This window comes from Oncorhynchus gorbuscha, linkage group LG15 (assembly GCF_021184085.1).
Source record: "Oncorhynchus gorbuscha isolate QuinsamMale2020 ecotype Even-year linkage group LG15, OgorEven_v1.0, whole genome shotgun sequence".
Classification (NCBI taxonomy): Eukaryota; Metazoa; Chordata; class Actinopteri; order Salmoniformes; family Salmonidae; genus Oncorhynchus; species Oncorhynchus gorbuscha.
Window position 1 is genome coordinate 28064140 of NC_060187.1, and position 25166 is coordinate 28089305.

Genomic DNA, 25166 nt, shown 5'->3' on the forward strand with positions numbered 1-25166 from the left:
GAGTTACCCGACTTAGTCTGCGCGCAGTCCGAACAAGCAGCCACGAAACGGCGCGTGTCACGCTCCTGAGTCGGCCACCAAAAGCGCTGGCGAATAGACGCAAGAGTGCCTCGAACACCGGGATGACCAGCTAACTTGGCAGAGTGAGCCCACTGAAGAACAGCCAGACGAGTGGAAACAGGAACGAAAAGGAGGTTACTAGGACAAGCGCGGCGACGCAGTGTGCGTGAGTGCTTGCTTAACCTGTCTTTCAATTCCCCAGACTGTTAACCCGACAACACGCCCATAAGGAAGAATCCCCTCGGGATCAGTAGAAGCCACAGAAGAACTAAACAGACGGGATAAGGCATCAGGCTTGGTGTTCTTGCTACCCCGGACGGTAAGAAATCACAAACTCGAAACGAGCGAAAAACAACGCCCAACGGAGCTTGACGGGCATTAAGTCGTTTGGCAGAACGGATGTACTCAAGGTTCTTATGGTCTGTCCAAACGACAAAAGGAACGGTCGCCCCCTCCAACCACTGTCGCCATTCGCCTAGGGCTAGCGGATGGCGAGCAGTTCACGGTTACCCACATCATAGTTGCGCTCAGATGGCGACAGGCGATGAGAAAAATAAGCGCAAGGATGAACCTTATCGTCAGACTGGAAGCGCTGGGATAGAATGGCTCCCACGCCTACCTCTGAAGCGTCAACCTCGACAATGAATTGTCTAGTGACGTCAGGAGTAACGAGGATAGGAGCGGACGTAAAACGTTCTTTTAGAAGATCAAAAGCTCCTGGGCGGGAACCGGACCACTTAAAACACGTCTTGACAGAAGTAAGAGCTGTGAGAGGGGCAGCAACTTGACCGAAATTACGAATGAAACGCCGATAGAAATTAAGCGAAACCTAAAAAAGCGCTGCAACTCGACACGTGACCTTGGAACGGGCCAATCACTGACAGCTTGGACCTTAAGCGGAATCCATCTGAATGCCTTCAGCGGAAATAACGGAACCGAGAAAAGTAACGGAGGAGACATGAAAAGAGCACTTCTCAGCCTTTACGTAGAGACAATTCTCTAAAGGCGCTGTAGAACAAGTCGAACGTGCTGAACATGAATCTCGAGTGACGGAGAAAAAATCAGGATATCGTCAAGATAGACAAAAACAAAGATGTTCAGCATGTCTCTCAGAACATCATTAACTAATGCCTGAAAAACAGCTGGCGCATTGGCGAGACCGACGGCAGAACCCGGTACTCAAAATGCCTAACGGAGTGTTAACGCCGTTTCCCACTCGTCCCCCCTCTCCCTGATGCGCACGAGATGGTAAGCGTTACGAAGGTCAACTTAGTAAAGCACCTGGCTCCCTGCAGAATCTCGAAGGCTGATGACATAAGGGAAGCGGATAACGATTCTTAACCGTTATGTCATTCAGCCCTCGATAATCCACGCAGGGCGCAGAGTACCGTCCTTCTTCTTAACAAAAAAAGAACCCCGCCCCGGCCGAGAGAGGAAGAGGCACTTATGGTACCGGCGTCAAGAGACACAGACAAATAATCTCGAGAGCCTTACGTTCGGGAGCCGACAGAAGTATAGTCTACCTCGGAGGAGTGGTCCCCGGAAGGAGATCAATACTACAATCATACGACCGGTGAGGAGGAAGGGAGTTGGCTCGGGACGACTGAAGACGTGCGCAGATCATGATATTCCTCCGGCACTCCTGTCAAATCGCCAGGTTCCTCCCTGAAAGTAGGGACAGAAGAAACGGGAGGGATGGCAGACATTAAACACTTCACATGACAAGAAACGTTCCAGGATAGGATAGAATTACTAGACCAATTAATAGAAGGATTATGACATACTAGCCAGGGATGACCCAAAACAACAGGTGTAAACGGTGAACGGAAAATCAAAAAAGAAATAGTCTCACTGTGGTTACCAGATACTGTGAGGGTTAAAGGTAGTGTCTCAAATCTGATACTGGGAAGATGACTACCATCTAAAGTGAACATGGGCGTAGGCTTCTCTAACTCTCTGAAAGGAATGTCATGTTTCCGAACCCATGCTTCGTCCATGAAACAACCCTCAGCCCCAGAGTCTATCAAGGCACTACATGTAGCACCCGAACCGGTCCAGCGTAGATGGACCGACAAAATAGTACAGGATTTTGATGGAGAGACTTGAGTAGTTGCGCTCACCTGTAGCCCTCCGCTTACAGATGAGCTCTGGCTTTACTGGACATGAATTAACAAAATGTCCAGCTACTCCGCAATAGAGGCACAGGCGGTTGGTGATCCTCCGTTCCCTCTCCTTAGTCGAGATGCGAATCCCTCCCAGCTGCATGGGCTCAGTCTCAAAGCCAGAGGAGGGAGATGGTTGCGATGCGGAGCAGGGAAACACCGTTGATGCGAGCTCTCTTCCACGAGCCCGGTGACGAAGATCTACCCGTCGTTCTATGCGGATGGCGAGAGCAATCAAAGAGTCCACATCTGAAGGAACCTCCCGGGAGAGAATCTCATCCTTAACCACTGCGTGGAGTCCCTCCAGAAAACGAGCGAGCAGCGCCGGCTCGTTCCACTCACTAGAGGCAGCAAGAGTGCGAAACTCAATAGAATAATCCGTTATGGACCGTTCACCTTGGCATAAGGAAGCCAGGGCCCTAGAAGCCTCCCCACCAAAAACTGAACGGTCAAAAACCCGAATCATCTCCTCTTTAAAGTTCTGGAACTTGTTAGAGCAATCAGCCCTTGCCTCCCAGATAGCTGTGCCCCATTCTCGAGCCCGGCCAGTAAGGAGTGAAATGACGTAAGCAACCCGAGCTCTCTCTCTAGAGTATGTGTTGGGTTGGAGAGAGAACACAATCTCACACTGCGTGAGAAAGGAGCGGCACTCAGTGGGCTGCCCGGAGTAGCAAGGTGGGTTATTAACCCTAGGTTCTGGAGGCTCGGCAGGCCAGGAAGTAACAGGTGGCACGAGACGTAGACTCTGGAACTGTCCAGAGAGGTCGGAAACCTGAGCGGCCAGGTTCTCCACGGCATGGCGAGCAGCAGACAATTCCTGCTCGTGTCTGCCGAGCATGGCTCCTTGGATCTCGACGGCAGTGTAACGAGCGTCTGAAGTCGCTGGGTCCATTCCTTGGTCGGTTCCTTCTGTCATGCAGGTGAAAGAGGACCCAAAAGCGACTTAACAGAAACAGAGTTTATTCAAGTCCAAACAGAAAACGACAAATCCTGAATCCTTAACAGGAAATGTCCAAACAGGGAATAACAGAAATCCTCTAGTCTGTAGAGGGGAATAACAGGGGAAGCGGCCACAGACTGCAGGTCGCTTCGGGTAGGCGCAGGCCGTAGCTGACAGAGACACCTGCTCACACGCAGCATCTGATGAAGGCAAAAACACGACAGGACAGGGCGATACACAATCACAGCACGGTGAATTCTAAACAAGGAACCGACAGGACAGGAACGGAACACAAAGGAAGAAATAGGGACTCTAATCAGGGGAAAGGATCGGGAACAGGTGTGGGAAGACTAAATGATGATTAGGGGAATAGGAACAGCTGGGAGCAGGAACGGAACGATAGAGAGAAGAGAGAGCGAGAGAGTGAGAGAGGGAGGGGGAGAGAGAGGGATAGAAGAGGAAAGAACCTAATAAGACCAGCAGAGGGAAACGAATAGAATGGGGAGCACAGGGACAAGACATGATAATAAATGACAAACATGACACCTAGGTCGTGTAACCTAGTGACTTCAAACAAGGTTCAGAATGTCCACTGAGTGGGTCTACATATTGCACACCCTTTAGTTTGTCCATTTTCATCTCACATGTTTTTACATGAATTTTTCAAAATGCAGAATTTCAATGGCTCTTTGGTCATGTGACCTAATGACTTAAAACAAAGTTCAGTATGTCCACTGACTACCCTTCTATATTGCACACCCTTTAGTTTGTCCATTTTCATCTCACATGGTTTTCCATGAATTATTCCAAATTTAAAATTTAAATAGCTCTTTGGTCATGTGACCTAGTGACTTCAAACAAGGTTCAGAATGTCCACTCAGTGGGCCTACAAATTGCACATTCTGATGTTTGTCTACTTTCATCTTATGCTATTAGACTTAAACCTGTAAGCTTTGCAGGCCTTCATTTCACATGGATGTTTAAAAAAACGTTTAAGTCAACAAATGCTCCATCCTCGCAATAACTATCTTTTACATGGACACTGAAAAGATCCGCAAATGGCTGTATGTGGAATGGATCAAGGACAGGAGAGGTGTTCGAACAGAGGTGCTTAAAGGAAGGCGCACAGGCAGGCCTCATGAAAAACAATGTTTCATATGCTCTTTTTAATCACAGTAATAGGCAGTGATGTTAGTCAGAGTGAGCTTGATAAGGTGAAATAATTATTTTCATAGCACCACTTTCATATACTGCACATTAAGACTAATCCTTCTACGTTGAGTATTAGAACGCAATTTACATAACCTGATAATGACTTGATATTTGAGTGCATTCACAACAAGCCACCTGCAGACAACTTACAAAATGCAATATTAAATAAATACATTTGATTTGATTCGATTTGGTTGTGATATGGGTCATTTAATAGTCAAATCTTTTAAGTGATCAATACATTTCTATATTGCCTCCCCAGTATCTGCATGAACCATCAGGCCAAGTGTTTTTGGTTGACCCTGCTGGACAGGAAGAGAAGGAGGAATTGGAAACACGCTGCATTCAAATTCAGGTCTTAGTTATTCCATTGTACTGGATCTAATACATATGAGCATTTTACATACATTCATAAGTGTAATACTTTTTTATGACATACTGTGAAAAACTATCTTGGCTGCTGGCTCTGTCACTTTCAGACATGCGCAGAGCAGACAAGAACCACAGGGGTTCTCTAAAGAGAGAGTAATCCAAAAGGCACAGACACTCCCCCTGACTTTCAACTGGCACCGCTGACCTGTATGTATTCTCTCCTGATTGGCTCTGTGGTACAGTCTGGCAGTCTGACTAAAGTGCCAGAGGTATGAGGAGAGACATCCTCCTTTGTATTTATGGAAACAAATATTTCATAACACTTTGGATTATATTATTGGACAGTTAGAAGACAAAATGCATCAATGCAAAATCTGTATTACTAATTACTGTCCATGAGTAACCTCAACCTTGTGGGTCTATGGGTGTTTGGGCCAACAAAAAGTGCCAACTCAATTCTACCACTGACTAGTCTCTCATGCCCCTATGAACAGGGACACAGGGCAATAGTTTTTAATCTAGACCAGACCTTTTTTACTGGAGTACACTAACCCCTAATTGGGGCTCTTTTCTTGACACATAGTAGCAGTTTACCAGATAACAAGTCAAGAAGAACAAAACGTAGATTGTTGTAAGGGTGTATTACATCCTGTGCTGGCACCATTGTCATATCCATTCTGGATTCTGAGTGGTAAAATCAGAGCTGAAAAATGACTCTAGGTATGTGAATACATTTTAGGCCAAGACAGAACTGCCAAAGGGGGTGGAGTTGCAATCTACTGCAGAGACAGCCTGCAGAGTTCTGTCATGCTATCCAGGTCTGTGCCCAAACAGTTTGAGCTTCTACTTTTAAAAATCCACCTTTCCAGAAACAAGTCTCTCACTGTTGCCGCTTGTTTACAGACCCCCCTCAGCCCCCAGCTGCGCCCTGGACACCATTTGTGAAGTAATTGCCCCCTATTTATCTTCAGAGTTTGTAATGTTAGGTGACCTAAACTGGGACATGCTTAACACCTCGGCCGTCCTACAATCTAAACTATATGCCCTCAATCTCACCCAAATTATCATGGAACCTACCAGGTACAACCCCAAATCCGTAAACTTGGGCACCCTCATAGATATCATCCTGACCAACCTGCCCTCTAAATACACCTCTGCTGTCTTCAACCAGGATCTCAGCGATCACAGCCTCATTGCCTGCGTCAGTAATGGGTCCGCGTTCAAACAACCACCCCTCATCACAGTCAAGCGCTCCCTAAAACACTTCAGCGAGCAGGCCTTTCTCATCGACCTGGCCCGGGTATCCTGGAAAGATATTGACCTCATTCAGTCAGTAGAGGATGCCTGGTTATTCTTTAAAAGTGCTTTCCTCACCATCTTAAATAGGAATGCCCCATTCAAAAAAATTTAGAACCAGGAACAGATATAGCCCTTGGTTCACTCCAGACCTGACTGCCCTTGACCAGCACAAAAACTGTCATGTTTTGTCATTGATTGTCATGTCTTGTCCCTGTGCTTCCCCTTCTGTTCGTTTCCCTCTGCTGGTCTTGTTGGGTTCTTTCCCTCTTTCTATCCCTCTCTCTCCCCCTCCCTCTCTCACTCTCCCGCTCTCTCTTCTCTCTATCGTTCCGTTCCTGCTCCCAGCTGTTCCTATTCCCCTAATCATCATTTAGTCTTCCCACACCTGTTCCCGATCCTTTTCCCTGATTAGAGTCCCTATTTCTCTCCTTGTTTTCCGTTCCTGCCCTGTCGGATCCTTATCTATATTCACCGTGCTGTGTCTATGTTTTGCCCTGTCGTGTCGTGTTTCCCTCAGATGCTGCGTGGTGAGCAGGTGTCTGAGTCTGCTAGGTTCAAGTGCCTTCCCGAGGCAACCTGCAGTTCTTGATCTAGTCTCCAGTCTGTTCTCGTCTTTACGAGTAGTATTATGCCTTTTGTTTTGTAAAGTTTCTTACTGGATTAAAAACTCTGTTTTCGCCAAGTCGCTTTTGGGTCCTCATTCACCTGCATAACAAAAACATCTTGTGGCGTACTGCATTAGCATCAAATAGCCCCCGCGATAAGCAACTTTTCAGGGAAGTTAGGAACCAATATACACAGGCAGTTAGGAAAGCAAAGGCTAGCTTTTTCAAACAGAAATTTACATCCTGTAGCACAAACGCAAAAAAGTTCTGGGACACTGTAAAGTCCATGGAGAATAAGAGCACCTCCTCCCAGCTGCCCACTGCACTGAGGCTAGGAAACACTGTCACCATCGATAAATCTACAATTATCAAGAATTTCAATAAACATGTTTCTAAGGCTGGGCTTGGTTTCCACCTGGCTACCCCTACCCTGGTCAACAGCTCTGCACCCCCCACAGCAACTTTCCCAAACCTCCCCCATTTGTCCTTCACCCAAATCCAGATAGCTGATGTTCTGAAAGAGCTGCAAAATCTGGACCCCTACAAATCAGCTGGACTAGACAATCTGGACCCTCTCTTTCTAAAATTATCTGTCGCAATTGTTGCAACCCCTATTACTAGCATGTTCAACATCTTTCGTATCGTCTGAGATCCCCAAAGATTGGAAAGCTGCCGCGGTCATGAAGAGGGAGGCACTCTAGACCCAAACTGTTATAGACCTATATCTATCCTACCCTGCCTTTCTAAGGTCTTCGAAAGCCAAGTTAACAAACAGATCACCGACCATTTCGAATCCCACCGTAACTTCTCCGCTATGCAATCTGGTTTCCAAGCTGGTCATGCGTGCACCTCAGCCACGCTCAAGGTCTAAAACTATATTGTAATGGCTGTTGGAAGGAGTGGAGGACCAAGGTGCAGTGTGGTACGTGTTCATCTTTATTATTTGAACTGAACACTGATTAACAAAAATAACAAAGAGAATGAATTAAAACCGAAACAGTTATGTCTGGTGCAGAAAGACACAAAACAGAAAACAACTACCCACAAAAACCCTGTGGGGAAAAGCAAATCACATCCTGACCAACCCAAAAATAGAGACATAAAAGCTCTCTACGGTCAGGGCGTGACAGCACCCCCCAAAGGTGCGGACTCCGGCCGTAAAACCTGAACCTATAGGGGGAGGTCTGGGTGGGCATTACTCCGCGGCTCTGGCTCTGGCTCTAGCTCAGCCCACTTAGGTAATGCCTCTAGAGCGGGGACCCTCACCGCCGACCCCGGACTGAAGGCCCTCGTAGAGAGCCCCGGACTGGAGGGCGCCACTGGAACGAAGGGCGCCTCTGGAACGAAGGGCGCCTTTGGAACGAAGGGCGCCTTTGGAACGAAGGGCGCCTCTGGAACGAAGGGCGCCTCTGGAACGAAGGGCGCCTCTGGAACGAAGGGCGCCTCTGGAACGAAGGGCGCCTCTGGAACGAAGGGCGCCACTGGAACGAAGGGCGCCACTGGAACGAAGAGCGCCTCTGGAACGAAGGGCGCCTCTGGAATGAAGGGCGCCTCTGGAACGAAGGGCGCCTCTGGAACGAAGGGCACCTCTGGAACGAAGGATTGGACTGCAGGCTCCGGACAGGAGGGCGACTCTGGCAGCTCCGGACAGGAGACAGGCACAGGACTCACCAGGCTGGGGAGACACACAGGAGACCTGGTTCTGGGAACAGGCACAGGACTCACCAGGTTGGGGAGACATACAGGCAGCCTCCTCCTTGGCCGAGGCACCGGACACACTGGGCTGTGGAGGCGCACTGTCGGTCTCGAGCGCAGAGCTGGCCCCACCCGTTCTGGCTGGATGCTTCACGGCAAATGTGGGACGCTGGCACCGAGCACACCGGCCTGTGAATACTCGGGCGAGACACAGTGCACATCACCCCATAGCACGGGGCCTGACCAATCCCATGCTCGCCACGGTAAGTACAGGGAGTGAGCTCAGGTCTCCAACCTGACTCTGCCACACTCCCCCGTGTGCCTCCCCAAAAATATTTTTGGGGGCTGCCTCTCTGGCTTCCATGCCAGCCGTGTTCGTGTTGCCAACTCCATTCTCCGTTATCCCTCCTCACACTGTTCTAGAGAATCCCAGGCGGGCTCCAGCACTCTCCCTGGGTTGACCGACCACCTTTCTACCTCCTCCCAGGTTGTCTCATAGTCCAGATAGCGCTGATCACCTGTCCAGGAGTCCCTTTCACCACGCTGCTTGGTCCATTGGTGGTGGGTAGTTCTGTAATGGGTGTTGTCGGAAGGAGGATGAGACCAAGCATTCCTTGAGTTCCACATAATCTTTATTACTGAAGTGAAACTTTAGACAAAACAAAACAAGAAAGAAAGAAAACAACGACCAAACAGCTTCCTTGTGCAAACTATCTGCACACAAACGAAGAACAAGATCCCAAAGTATGGTTCTCAATCAGAGACAACGATCGACAGCTGTCCCTGATTGAGAACCATACCCTGCCGAAACAAAGAAATACAAATACATAGAAAAAGAACATAGAATGCCCACCCAAATCACACCCTGACCAATCCAAAAATAGAGACATAAAAAGCTCTCTACGGTCAGGGCGTGACAGATATCATAATCGCCATCGACAAAAGACAATACTGTGCAGCCGTATCCATCGACCTGGCAAAGGCTTTCAACTCTGTCAATCACAGCATTCTTATCGACAGACTGAACAGCCGTGGTTTCTCAAATGACTGTCTCACCTGGTTCATCAACTACTTCTGAGATATAGTTCAGTGTCAAATGGGAGGGCCTGTTGTCCGGACCTCTGGCAGTCTCTATGGGGGTGCCACAGGGTTCAATTCTTGAGCCGACTCTCTTCTCTGTATACATCAATGAAGTAGCTCTTGCGGCTGGTGATTCTCTGATCCACCTCTACGCAAACGACACCATTCTGTATACTTCTGGCCCTTCTTTGGACACTGTGTTAACTAACCTTCAAACGAGCTTCAATGCCATACAACTCTCCTTCCGTGGCCTCCAACTGCTCTTCAATGCAAGTAAAACTAAATGCATGCTCTTCAACCGATCGCTGCCCGCATCTGCCCACCCGCATAGCATCACTACTCTGGACGGTTCTGACTTAGAATATGTGGACAACTACAAATACCTAGGTGTCTGATTAGACTGTAAACTCTCCTTCCAGACTCATATTAAGCATCTCCAATCCAAAATTAAATCTAGAATCAGATTCCTACTTCGCAACAAGGCATCCTTCACTCATGCTGCCAAACATACCCTCGCAAAACTGACGATCCTTGACTTTGGCGATGTCATTTACAAAATAGACTCCAACACTCTACTCAGCAAATTGGATGCAGTCTATCACAGCGCCATCCGTTTCATCAACAAAGCCCCATATACTACCCACAACCTGTATGCTCTTGTTGGCTGGCCTTCGTTTCATATTCGTCGTCAAACCCACTGGCTCCAGGTCATCTACGTATAAGTCCTTGCTAGGTAAAGCCCCACCTTATCTCAGCTCACTGGTCACCATAGCAGCACCCACCCATAGCAGCAGGGGTATATTTCACTGGTCACCCCCAAAGCCAATTCCTCCTTTTTCTGCCTTTCCTTCCAGTTCTCTGCTGCCAATGACTGGAACGAATTGCAAAAATCACTGAAGCTGGAGACTCATGTCTCCCTCACTCTCTTTAAGCATCAGCTGTCAGAGCAGCTTACAGATCATTGCACCTGTACGTAGCCCATCTGTAAATAGCACATCCAACTACCTCATCCCCATATGGTTATTTATTTGATTTATATATTTTTTATCCTCCCCTTTGCACCACAGTTTAAATATATACTTGTACATTCGTCTTCTGCACATCTCACTCTAGCGTTTATTTGCGAAATTGTAATTATTTCGCCACTACGGCCTATTTATTGCCTTACCACCCTAATCTTACTTAATTTGCACACTCTGTAAATAGACTTTTGTATTGTGTTATTGACTGTACATTTGTTTATTCCATGTGTAACTCTGTGTTGTTGTTTGCTTTGCTTTATCTTGGCCAGGTCGCAGTTGTAAATGAGAACTTGTTCTCAACTGGCCTACCTGGTTGAATAAAGGTGAAATATATATATTTTTTAAATACTGTACGTGGGAATGTCTTATGTCCATCCTACATGTAGTGTTGGTACATGGAATATTCCTCAACTGCATATATCATAAATTGCTATTGCAAATAATTAGGGGCGGCAGGGTAGCCTAGTGGTTAGAGCGTTGGGCTAGTAACCGGAAGGTTGCAAGTTCAAATCCCCGAGCTGACAAGGTACAAATCGTTCTGCCCCTGAACAGGCAGTTAACCCACTGTTCCTAGGCTGTCATTGAAAATAAGAATTTGTTCTTAACTGACTTGCCTAGTTAAATAAAGGGGGAAAAAATAGCAGTATTATGTTCAACAACTGACATTTTCCGATATTATTTTGACAAACACACTTCAATTCATTCTCTATTGTCATAGATTTGGTGGGCACTGTCTTCTGTTATCTTTGTGACATGACTTTCTTTAAGCACGTACTGATGAAACTGTCACTTAATACTTATTTCTTAAAGTCTACAAATGCTCTACAGTCGTGGCCAAACGTTTTGAGAATGACACAAATATTAATTTCTACAAAGTTTGCTGTTTCAGTGTCTTTAGATATTTTTGTCAGATGCTACTATGGAATACTGAAGTATAATTACAATCATTTCATAAGTGGCAAAGGATTTTATTGACAATTACATGAAGTTGATGCAAAGAGTCAATATTTGCAGTGTTGACCCTTCTTTTTCAAGACCTCTGCAATCCGCCCTGGCATGCTGTCAATTAACTTCTGGGCCACATCCTGACTGATAGCAGCTCATTCTTGCATAATCCATGCTTGGAGTTTGTCAGAATTTGTGGGTTTTTGTTTGTCCACCAACCTCTTGAGGATTGATCACAAATTCTCAATGGGATTAAGGTCTGGGGAGTTTCCTGGCCATGGACCCAAAATGTCGCTGTTTTGTTCCCCGAGCCACTTAGTTATCACTTTTGCCTTATGGAAAGGTGCTCCATCATGCTGGAAAATACATTTTCCGTCGCCAAACTGTTCCTGGATGGTTGGGAGAAGTTGCTCTCGGAGGATGTGTTGGTACCATTCTTGATTCATGGCTGTGTTCTTAGGCAAAATTGTGAGTGAGCCCACTCCCTTGGCTGAGAAGCAACCCCACACATGAATGGTCTCAGGTCTCTTGGCATGACACAGGACTGATGGTAGCACTCACCTTGTCTTCTCCGGACAAGCTTTTTTCCAGATGCCCCAAACAGTTGGAAAGGGGATTCATCAGATAAAATGACAGTACCCCTGTCCTCAATATCAGTCTGTCCCTGATGTTTTTCCTGGAGAGAAGTGGCTTCTTTGCTGCCCTTCTTGACACCAGGCCATCCTCCAAAAGCTTTTGGCTCACTGGGCATGCAGAAGCACTCACACCTTGCCTGCTGCCATTCCTGAGCAAGCTCTGTACTGGTGGTACCCCGATCCCGCAGCTGATTCAACTTTAGGAGACGGTCCTAGCGCTTGCTGGACTTTCTTGGGCGCCCTGAAGCCTTCTTCACAACAATTGAACTGCTCTCCTTGAAGTTCTTGATGATCCGATAAATTGTTGATTTCGGTGCAATCTTACTGGCAGCAATATCCTTGCCTGTGAAGCCCTTTTTGTGAAAAGCAATGATGATGGCACGTGTTTCCTTGCAGGTAACCAAGATTGACAGAGGAAGAACAATGATTCCGGGCACCACCCTCCTTTTGAAGATTCCAGTCTGTTATTCAAACTCAATCAGCATGACAGAGTGATCTCCAGCCTTGTCCTCATCAACACTCACACCTGTGTTAACGAGAGAATCACTGACATGATGTCAGCTGGTCCTTTTGTGGCAGGGCTGAAATGCAGTAGACATGTTTTGGGGGGATTCAGTTCATTTGCATGGCAAAGAGGGACTTTGCAATTAATTGCAATTAATCTGATCACTCTTCATAACATTCTGGAGTATATGCAAATTGCCATCATACAAACTGAGGCAGCAGACTTTGTGAAAATGTATATTTGAATATCTGAATCCTCTAACTAATCATAATTACATTATTTTTACATAAAAAAGAGAATACTTCAAAATGAGAAGATCCTGCCATGGAAAAGACGACTGGGTGGACATGGAGGGGAAATACAGTGCCTTGCGAAAGTATTCAGCCCCCTTGAACTTTGCGACCTTTTGCCACATTTCAGGCTTCAAACATAAAGATATAAAACTGTATTTTTTTGTGAAAACATGTCTGGTAATGACATTTAATTCAAAGTTAATGTACATTTTTTATTTTTATGTAGATGTGTGGGACAGCCATATGTTCAGTTCATGCCTATGATTTCAGAGTTCAACAAAGCCAACAACTGCTTCATGTGTGCAACTGATAAAGAACCTGGATGTGGCCCAAAGACTGACTGGGTTAGTAACTTTATTTAACATGTTTATAATCTTTTGACAGTAACGGCATGTAAGACAATTTATGATATAACACAATGGATGGCTAATTCGTCATACTACATTGATATTTGATATGATTTATAATGTGTTACACTTTGTTTTGTTTTGATTGAATGTTTTTGTCATGTTTTGTCATATATTGTCATGTCTTGTCCCTGTGCTTTCTCTTCTATTCGTTTCCCCCTGCTGGTCTTATTAGGTTTCTTTCCCTCTTTCTCTCTATCGTTCCGTTCCTGCTCCCAGCTGTTCCTCATTCTCCTAACGACCTCGTTTACTCTCTCACACCTGTCCCCTATTTTGCCCTCTGATTAGGTCTCTATTTCTCTCTCGGTTTCTGCCTCTGTCCTGGTCGGATTCTTGTTTGCTGTTTGCTGTGTTCTTGTTCCGTCCTGTCGTGTTTTGCCTTATCATCAGATGCTGCGTGTGAGCAGGTGTCTCTGTCAGCTACGGCCTGCGCCTACCCGAAGGGACCTGCAGTCTGTTGCCGCTTATCCTGCAATTCCCCTCAACAACTAGAGGATTTCTGTTTTCCCCGTTTGGACATTTCCTGTAAAGGATTGAGGATTATGTTATCTCTGTTTGGACTTTAATAAACTCAGTTTCTGTTAAGTCGCTTTTGGGTCCTCACTCACCTGCATAACAGTTTTACATGCCAACTGAGGTTCCATGTGCTGTAACTAGGAATGAAGACAAAAGAGCTCAACAGAGTAAAGAACACAAACTGGAAGTGCAGTCTGTTGTTGAAAATGTATGCTATACCCCATCCACACTGAAGAGGCTCTGACATGTACATCAACCAGGGATAAAGAGAAAGTTAACACTGAAATGTTTCATACTTAATTGAAGTTAAGTGTCTGTTGACATGTTGGAAAAGATTAAAGGTCTACAATTTGTTTAATTTGTCAATATTATATTTTTATTCATTGATTTACTGGCCACCATTACTGTGGTTACATGTTCAGTATATGTATTGACCAGCAAACCCACTGCAGCCTACCACACTAACTCATTCTCCATCCCTGCTTTGGACAAGTAATAGCATGACTCTCGTACTTTGCCCTTTTCCTTTATGGTTGATATTAATGACGAAAGGACATATCTGTCTCTCTCCTATTGTGTACCGCTGTTAAAAATAAAAGAAACAGGGAAAATAAGTACTGAGAACTACCAATTATTATAGATAAATATTAAGGGGTAAACACAACTCTGGACTGAACCCCCTAATTGTCAAACTAATAATAATGTACAACAATATACAAGATACCTGACTCGAGGTTATGCAATATGGGTGTATATCCACTGTATGCTTCTTAGGTGTGTAATTGACATGACCAAGGGGCTATTGCAAATTTGTAACTATGGAAAATGTACATTACACCGTGTGATTTTACAGTACACAAACAAGAGTGTGCAATATAGGGTAGTCAGCGGGTAGGGGTAGTCAGCGGACATTAGGAGCTATTGAAATTCTACATTTTGAAAAATTATTTTAAAATCTTATGAGATGAAAATGGACAAACTAAAGGGTGAGCAATATAGAAGGGTAGTCAGTGGACATTCTGCACCTTGTTTGAAGTCACTAAGTAACATGACCAAGGAGCGATTGAAATTCAACATTTTGAAAAATGAATGGAAAACCATGAGATGAAAATGGACAAACTAAAGGGTGTGCAATATGTAGGCCCACTGTGTTGGACATTCTGAACCTTGTTTGAAGTCACCAGGTCACATGACCAAGGAGCTATTGAAATTCTACATTTTGAAAAATTTGTGTAAAATCATGTGAGATAAAAAAAAAGGACAAACTAAAGGGTGTGCAATGTGTGTCTATGCCATCGGGTTAGCAACAACCAGATTCGAAAGTGTTTGGAGTAATGGTTAAAGAGCTATTGAAATTTGAAAAATGTGATTTGTCACTATGTTGACGGTCCCTAACTGCTGTTGGTGGAAGTAAGGAAAACTACATGCGAATATTCGTCGAATATCCAACTTAAAACTGTCTTTACATCGGTGCTGAAAAGTGTCCCTAAAACAACAGTTTATGTTGATTACTTTTTTCAAATCCAATGTATTTTCCACGTGTATTCCACTACACAATAAACTGTAAAATGATGTTGAAACAACATTGATTTAATCCGTTTGTGCCCGTGGGATGACACAGCCAGCGTCATCTGGGTTCTTTGCAGCGTCCTCTAGTTCAGACAACATCCAAACATATTTCTGACAAACACTGACGACATTCAGATCCTCCTCTTCTCCGCCACTGCCCTGCCCCGCCCCCCTTCCTCTCTCTGTTCCCTCCTTTCCTCCTCCTGAATAACTGTCAGAAACTGACTTCCTCTGACCACGCGCAGAACGGGGCTGTGTGACTACCCTGCCCACACAGCAAAACAAATTCAATATGTCGACCGCGATGTCCCGCTATAACGGATTTAACGGCTCTCTGGCAAAGCCAGCGGGATGAGTTTTAAGTTATAGCTTGCTCGGTTTTTTGGAACATTTTGATTCTTGAGATTCTTCATTTTTGTTTAGATAATCAGATCCCCGCACGCCACATGGAAAGCAAAAAGGAAGTGCAACAAGCTGAGGAAAAATGGTGTAAAAAGAACACGGAGAGGTTTAGAAACTAAATAATCACCATTATCCCTGGCTCGGCACTGGAGAAGCCTCTTCAGAAGGTAAAGTAGTGAGATTGTATTTGCCCTCTGACAGTTCAATCAACACGTGATCATCTGATAACTCTCAACCCTTTGTCTTTGATCCCTCTCTCTCTTTCCTGCAGATTGTGAATAATGGTGTGATGGTGTTGGAGGAGGAGTGTGGAGGTGTGTGTGAGCCAAGCCAGGGGATAGCACCATGCAGGCAGGAGGAGAGAAAGCGGCCATCTCCCCAGGGTGTGCTGCTATCTCTAGGCCCGGTGATGATGGTATGAGGGGGCCTCATTCTAGATGTGTGTGTGTGTTTACTACCAAAATAATATGTTAACTAAATTGTAGATGGTGTCCTGGCTTACTGTGTGTGTGTGTGTGTGTGTGTGTGTGTGTGTGTGTGTGTGTGTGTGTGTGTGTGTGTGTGTGTGTGTGTGTGTGTGTGTAGGTAGTAGGGGGTTTCCTGACTTTCCTGACTCTGCAAGGTCCAGGGCTCTGGATGGGGGTGCTGATGGCTGTTACCGGGGCAACACTGACCATCGCTGGGCTCTGTATTTTAATGACAACGCTACAGGTGTCGGATGTACCTGGACACTTCCTGTTACACCCCCGCACAGGAACGCGCTATAGTCCACACCAGGCCCTAGCCATCCAGAGGTACAAACACACCAGAGTTTCTGTTAGCCTGTAATAGCCGGCTTTTGGACGATAGAAAAATAGAAAAACTGATTAATAAAATTTGCACCGTTCAACTGTCTGGGAGAAGAAGAAAAATATCCTATTGCGAAATAATGCCTTTTAGCCTATTCATTTATGTAAATCCCAGTCGATGTAAATACATTTGACTTATCAAGCTTATCGGTCAATAGGTTCATTTGCATTATAAATTGGGTGGTTTGAGCCCTGAATGCTGATTGGCTGATACCATGGGTATGACAAAAAACTACTTTTTACTGTTCTAATTAAGTTGGTAACCAGTTTATAATAGCAATAAGGCACCTCGGAGTGTGGTAAATGGCCGATATACCACAGCTAAGGGCTGTATCCAGGCACTCTGTGTTGCATCCTGCATAAGAACAGCCCTTAGCCGTGGTATATTGGCCATATACTACACCCCTCTGGCCTTATTGTTTAATTATACCATGGCATTGTTGAATACTTGTTTTTGATTGGCTTGAAGGGCATTCTAGAGTGTATTATTTCCCTATAAGGCACAGTATAATTACACCTTACAGTTCATGTCATTCATACATGTTCTATGCATGGTCTACTAGGGTAGCCTAGTGGTTAGAGCTAGTAACCGGAAGGTTGCAAGTTCAAACCCCTGACAAGGTACAAACAAATCTGTTGTTCTGCCCCTGAACAGGCAGTTAACCCACTGTTCCTAGGCCTTCATTGAAAATAAGAATTTGTTCTTAACTGACTTGACTAGTTAAATAAAGGTAAAAAAAATAATAATAATCATGTTTGAGCTGCTTTTTAAAGCAAAAGTCGAATTGAAAACATTGTCATTATTGAATTCAATTTTCATAATGGCAAGCTAGGACTGATGGTTTGGTTAGCTAAACTAACAAGTCTGGTTGTTTAGTTACCACAGCAACTACTGTAGCTATCTAGTAAACTTGATGATGAACACATTTCTACCAGCAAATGAACACGTTTTTAGCGGCAAATGTGTTAAACTATAGCCAGGGATAATCAACTCGGGGCTTTCTGCGCTCTCTGGAAAATAATGCAACTCCGTCAAAGGTTAGTTTCTATAGAACGCATAGACACTTCTTGATTATCTCGTACTAATTTAGTGGAATTAAATTAGCTCGCCTGTACAGTATATTTGTTATGTATTTTACTTAAGCTAGAGGCAGTATGCATTATGAAAACATACTTAATTGTTTGAAACCTGAATGTTTTACTACACATTATGAGGCGTGTCTTACCTTGCTTCAAAGTAGCCTAGCAAAAAGCAGACCATATCTGTGGAGGCAATTATTTAATCATTCTTTCATTGTCCAATAGCCAAAGGAACAATCCTAGTAATATAGCCACCCATGCTAGTTGTTGCATATTAGATCTCCCCAATTTAAACATTTTAAACTGATATTTTAATCTGTCACATTAAACCGCTCGCATGTGCGGTGCGCTTTTGACAATGGTGTTGTTCCGCTAATTGAATTATGGAACAAACATTCGCACATAGCCTACTGCCTTGTGCGCACTCCTGCGGTTTTAATATGAATAAATAATCGTTTATCAACGTTTTAAGCTAAATGTTCTAATAGGTTGCATCAGACTCATTGGTCACTTATTCTAATATCTTCAAAGTGCGCATCAGAATTCGGTAAGAAGGACAACACACAATTGCATCCTGGAATTATGAATTAGCATAATATAGATGTTATTTTTGTCATTCTGAGCACCGTGGGTGGACACCCTAAGCAGGTTACATACACAATGCAGGTTACCTACACAATGCATATAGGTCTGGTAAATGTCTCAAATGTCTGGAAAAGTCAAATGCTGCCCGTCAAATGTCAGGCGCCACATTTTCCTTAGAGAAATCCTGACACACACACTCCCCTAGCTTCACCTGCTCTGTTGTAACTGTAGTGTCCAACCTTAGGGAAATCCTGACACACACACTCCCCTAGCCTCACCTGCTCTGCTCTGTTGTAACTGTCAGTAAGTTTAAACAAGGTTACAGTGCCTTGCGAAAGTATTCGGCCCCCTTGAACTTTGCGACCTTTTGCCACATTTCAGGCTTCAAACATAAAGATATAAAACTGTATTTTTTTGTGAAGAATCAACAACAAGTGGGACACAATCATGAAGTGGAACGACATTTATTGGATATTTCAAACTTTTTTAACAAATCAAAAACAGAAAAATTGGGCGTGTAAAATTATTCAGCCCCTTTACTTTCAGTGCAGCAAACTCTCTCCAGAAGTTCAGTGAGGATCTCTGAATGATCCAATGTTGACCTAATGACTAATGACGATAAATACAATCCACCTGTGTGTAATCAAGTCTCTGTATAAATGCACCTGCACTGTGATAGTCTCAGAGGTCCGTTAAAAGCGCAGAGAGCATCATGAAGAACAAGGAACACACCAGGCAGGTCCAAGATACTGTTGTGAAGAAGTTTAAAGCCGGATTTGGATACAAAAAGAGCTTTAAACATCCCAAGGAGCACTGTGCAAGCGATAATATTGAAATGGAAGGAGTATCAGACCACTGCAAATCTACCGAGACCTGGCCGTCCCTCTATACTTTCAGCTCATACAAGGAGAAGACTGATCAGAGATGCAGCCAAGAGGCCCATGATCACTCTGGATGAACTGCAGAGATCTACAGCTGAGGTGGGAGACTCTGTCCATAGGACAACAATCAGTCGTATATTGCACAAATCTGGCCTTTATGGAAGAGTGGCAAGAAGAAAGCCATTTCTTAAAGATATCCATAAAAAGTGTAGTTTAAAGTTTGCCACAAGCCACCTGGGAGACACATCAAACATGTGGAAGAAGGTGCTCTGGTCAGATGAAAACAAAATTGAACTTTTTGGCAACAATGCAAAACGTTATGTTTGGCATAAAAGCAACACAGCGCATCACCTTGAACACACCATCCCCACTGTCAAACATGGTGGTGGCAGCATCATGGTTTGGGCCTGCTTTTCTTCAGCAGGGACAGGGAAGATGGTTCAAATTGATGGGAAGATGGATGGAGCCAAATACAGGACCATTCTGGAAGAAAACCTGATGGAGTTTGCAAAAGACCTGAGACTGGGACGGAGACTTGTCTTCCAACAAGACAATGATCCAAAACATAAAGCAAAATCTACAATGGAATGGTTCAAAAATAAACATATCCAGGTGTTAGAATGGCCAAGTCAAAGTCCAGACCTGAATCCAATCGAGAATCTGTGGAAAGAACTGAAAACCGCTGTTCACAAATGCTCTCCATCCAACCTCACTGAGCTCGAGCTGTTTTGCAAGGAGGAATGGGAAAAAATGTCAGTCTCTCAATGTGCAAAACTGATAGAGACATACCCCATGCGACTTACAGCTGTAATCGCAGCAAAAGGTGGCTGAATAATTTTGCACGCCCAATTTTTAAGTTTTTGATTTGTTAAAAAAGTTAGAAATATCCAATAAATGTCGTTCCACTTCATGATTGTGTCCCACTTGTTGTTGATTCTTCACAAAAAAATACAGTTTTATATCTTTATGTTTGAAGCCTGAAATGTGGCAAAAGGTCGCAAAGTTCAAGGGGGCCGAATACTTTTGCAAGGCACTGTAGTTCTGCTCAGTGTCCAACCTTAGGGAAATCCTGACACACACACTCCCCTAGCCTCACCTGCTCTGCTCTGTTGTAACTGTAGTGTCCAACCTTAGGGAAATCCTGACACACACACTCCCCTAGCCTCACCTGCTCTGTTGTAACTGTAGTGTCCAACCTTAGGGAAATCCTGACACACACACTCCCCTAGCCTCACCTGCTCTGCTCTGTTGTAACTGTAGTGTCCAACCTTAGGGAAATCCTGACACACACACTCCCCTAGCCTCACCTGCTCTGCTCTGTTGTAACTGTAGTGTCCAACCTTAGGGAAATCCTGACACACACACTCCCCTAGCCTCACCTGCTCTGCTCTGTTGTAACTAGTGTCCAACCTTAGGGAAATCCTGACACACACACTCCCCTAGCCTCACCTGCTCTGCTCTGTTGTAACTGTAGTGTCCAACCTTAGGGAAATCCTGACACACACACTCCCCTAGCCTCACCTGCTCTGCTCTGTTGTAACTGTAGTGTCCAACCTTAGGGAAATCCTGACACACACACTCCCCTAGCCTCACCTGCTCTGTTGTAACTGTAGTGTCCAACCTTAGGGAAATCCTGACACACACACTCCCCTAGCCTCACCTGCTCTGCTCTGTTGTAACTGTAGTGTCCAACCTTAGGGAAATCCTGACACACACACTCCCCTAGCCTCACCTGCTCTGTTGTAACTGTAGTGTCCAACCTTAGGGAAATCCTGACACACACACTCCCCTAGCCTCACCTGCTCTGCTCTGTTGTAACTGTAGTGTCCAACCTTAGGGAAATCCTGACACACACACTCCCCTAGCCTCACCTGCTCTGCTCTGTTGTAACTGTAGTGTCCAACCTTAGGGAAATCCTGACACACACACTCCCCTAGCCTCACCTGCTCTGCTCTGTTGTAACTGTAGTGTCCAACCTTAGGGAAATCCTGACACACACACTCCCCTAGCCTCACCTGCTCTGCTCTGTTGTAACTGTAGTGTCCAACCTTAGGGAAATCCTGACACACACACTCCCCTAGCCTCACCTGCTCTGCTCTGTTGTAACTGTAGTGTCCAACCTTAGGGAAATCCTGACACACACACTCCCCTAGCCTCACCTGCTCTGCTCTGTTGTAACTGTAGTGTCCAACCTTAGGGAAATACTGACACACACACTCCCCTAGCCTCACCTGCTCTGCTCTGTTGTAACTGTCAGTAAGTTTAAACAAGGTTAGTTCTGCTCAGTGTCCAACTCAGGCACGAACATATACATGCATGACCGCACACACGCACGCACGGACGCACGCACGCACGCACGCACACACACACACACACACACACACACACACACACACACACACAGATACACACACACACAGATAGATAAAGAGAGCAGAGTAGCAGCCAGGAACACTGAGCCATCAGGTTATTATTGAAGCAGATGTTGACCAGAGGAGCTCAACACTAATAAACTGTATCTTTCAAGCTATTCAGTGGGTACATAAGAGGGGTTGGCTGACAATTTCCCCAAAACAATGCACATGCCTTAAAGGGGGAGAAGAGGTGTTGTGATTCTGGGTGGCCAGATGGCTAGCAACAATGACAATCTTGTTCTTGATCCATGTCTTGTTTTAAGGTGTTTTGATTGATTTCATGTCAATACTAATATGGCTAAAATTCGCTATCTAGCTTACCAACAACTGTAACGATGTATTTGAGAGACAACAAGTGGTCATTGTACACATTTATTGCAAAATATAATTTCCAAAATATCGTTTACATGTCAACATTCTAAGCCAACCCTTTCTGTTTTGCACGCGTCGTTCTTTTTGCTAAACAACCAACCTGTCTATACTATGTCTCAGTCACTCACATTGCTTTTTTCAGCCTGGTTAGTTCAGAGATAACATAAAAGCTAACTAGATAATCCCACTGTTTGGCTTCAGCCTCAAGCTTTATTACATCACTGAGCAGGATGGACAGGAGACAATAAAATTATTCTGGGAGACAAGGAATGGTTGCTATTAAAGCGCAGTATGGATTTGGCTCCCTGTACAGTAAATGGAGATCCACTATACAGTGCATTCGGGAAGTATTCAGACCCCTTGACTTTTTCCACATTTTGTTGTTACAGCCTTATTCTAAAAAGGATTAAATATGTTTTTACCTCATCAATCTACACACAATACGTCATGACAAAGTGAAAACAGGTTTTTAGACATTTTTGCAAATGTATTAAACATCAAAAACATAAATACCTTATTTACACAAGTATTCAGACCTTTTGCTCTGAGACTCGAAATTGAGCTCCGGTGCATCCAATCATGTTTCTCCAACTTGGAGTCCACATGGGGTAAATTCAATTGATTGGACATGATTTGGAAAGGCACACACCTGTCTATATAAGGTCCCACAGTTGACAGTGCATGTCAGAGCAAAAACCAAGCCCTGAGGGTCTAAGGAATTGTCCGTAGAGCTCCGAGACAGGATTGTGTCGAGGCACAGATCTGGGGAAGGGTACCAAAACATTTCTGCAGCATTGAAGGTCCCCAAGAACACAGTTGCTGCCATCATTCCTAAATGGAAGAGTGACTTTAGAGTGATGAATCTTGCGACAGACGAATCTGGGTTTGGCGGACGCCAGGAGAGTGTCACCTGCTCGAATGCATAGTGCCAACTGTAAAGTTTGGTGGAGGAGGAATAACGGTCTGGGGCTGTTTTTCATTGTTCTGGCTAGGCCTCTTAGTTCTAGCGAAGGGAAACCTTAACGCTACAGGATACAATGATATTCTAGACGATTCTGTGATTCCAACTTTGTGGAAACAGTTTTGGGAAGACCCTTTCCTGTTTCAGCATTACAATGCCCCCATGCACAAAGCGAGGTACTTACATAAATGGTTTGTCGAGATCGGTGTGGAAGAACTGCACAGAGCCCTGACATCAACCTCATCAAACACCTTTGGGATGAATTGGATTGCAAACATGCGAGCCAGGCCTAATCTCCCAACATTGGTGTCCGACCTCACTAATGCTCGTGCAAGCAAGTCCCCGCAGCAATGTTCCAACATCTAGTAGAAAGCCTTCCGAGAAGAGTGGAGGCTATTATAGCAGCAAAGGGGGACCATCTCCATATTAATGCCCATGATTTTGGAATGAGATGTTCGTCGAGCATGTGTCTACATACTTTTGGTCATGTAGTGTACTTTGTCCAAATAATCCTTCCCTCTCTCTCACTCTAGGAGGTTGGACCGGATACGGAGAGAGATGTCTGAGGACTCTGTGCAAGTGCCCCCCCTCTCCACCCCTCCCCCTGCCCCCCACCCCTCCTCCCTGGGACCTGGAGGCACCCCCCCTCCTACGACTCTGTCATGAAGAGCCGGGGTCCCTCTGACCTCTGAGGGCTACTGTTCTGTAACTTTGGACAATTCCCTTTGTGCCATTACAGTGAACTAAATCAAGCACACCCGTGCTGGGAGAGACGTTGTTCTGGAATGGAGGGGCTGTAAAGGGGTTGAGCGCCTCAGCGTTGTTTACATGTTAACATGACAGGTTTACATATTTGTTTGAAGAATGAGGAGTGTGTTTATAATGCTACTATTAAGACTACTATAGTGTGATACACTGCACTCCTATAAAGACATATATAACAAATATATATATATATTTTTTACTTTCCACCACCTGAAGTTGTTGATGCCACTTTTCAAGTCCGCTCGACGCCCATATATTTGTAGTGGAACACTGAGCTACACCATGCAGCATCTACCCAGCACTAAGCATTCACTATCCAGAAGCACTCAGCCTTTATTACCAGTCCAAATGGATAACCCAGCCTTTAAAACCACTGTCGGACCTTTTTGCTGCTTTGGACTCCATTAGCTGTTTGTGCTGTGACTGCTTGTGCTGTGACTGTTTGTGCTGTGACTGTTTGTGCTGTGACTGCTTGGGGAGGTTGTGTCATTCTCCAGTGTGTGAGTGCGGGTGTGTGTCTCTGTGGTCATGTATGCACCATGGATTCTTTCTATTCACACAGCTGACATCAGGATAGACAGATGATCTCAACCAGAAGTGCCTTGTTGTCACAGCACACAGTTATCCACAGCATTATTCTCGCTCTCTCTGCCCCACTGCTGCAGGGTTCCATTCTATCCACTGTTGCACTTCCTGTTTGACTGGGATGTCATGATCAACTTTAGTAAATTAATAGCCAAAGATCTCTGAGTGGTTCTGAGTGTGTTATTACTCCGTTTCTTTGTTCTGTTCTAACCTCACTTACACTTGAAGTAAATGCTTTCTCAAGGAGAGAGGAAAATAGGACAGAGTTGAGGAGCTGAGCTGTGGGCAAGGTGACACACTAGCCAACATACACACACACAACCCCTGCTCTACAGTCGTCTGCAGGCTGTGAGAACCAGCAGAGTGGAACTCAGTCTACCCTCTCTCCCCCTCTTCCTTTTCTCCTCTCCCTCACCTTCAGTGTTTGACCCAGAGACAACAGTCTAACTTAGAACTAACACATACATTAATATAGCTTAGCTAACTCTAATAGATCAATCTTAGCTAATACAGCACCTGTGTTTAACCCTGGGTTAACTAAGCTGCATCTTAAGGCTGTCCCTGATAGTGGGTTACGGTTAGATGTCAGGGGTCAGGTTTAGGGTAGCAGTATGGAGGAAGGGAAGCCCTACCAGTATGGCGGGGCTGTGTGTCATTAGTTGGTCGTCTGTTTGTTATGACTCAGGATTGAGCCTATTCCAGTGCTACCCTAAGGTAAGGACATACAGGTCTGCGTTTAGGCAAAGGTAAAACAAGAACTTAAGTTTAAGTCTCAGGTAAGGTTACACATCTGTTTATAAAAGAGAGAAAGTGTTGAATAGGATGGAGGTTTATACCACTGTGATGTAGTAGCAGCGTGTGTGGTCTCGGTCTCCACTGGCTTTCCCAGAGACATGACAAACACAAAATGAGTATGCACAGGGTAAACAAATCACATAATCAAATCTTAGCATGTG

The 25166-nt window shown here is 44.9% G+C and overlaps 1 long non-coding RNA gene across 1 annotated transcript; it reads left to right on the forward strand.

Annotated features, from left to right (window-relative positions):
* The first annotated feature begins 15524 nt into the window (after positions 1-15524).
* LOC123998349 lies at positions 15525-24407 on the forward strand. Its single transcript, XR_006832257.1, has 4 exons — positions 15525-15886; positions 15991-16134; positions 16305-16513; positions 23394-24407. It is a non-coding gene; the product is annotated as an uncharacterized LOC123998349 (long non-coding RNA).
* The last annotated feature ends 759 nt before the right edge of the window (positions 24408-25166 follow it).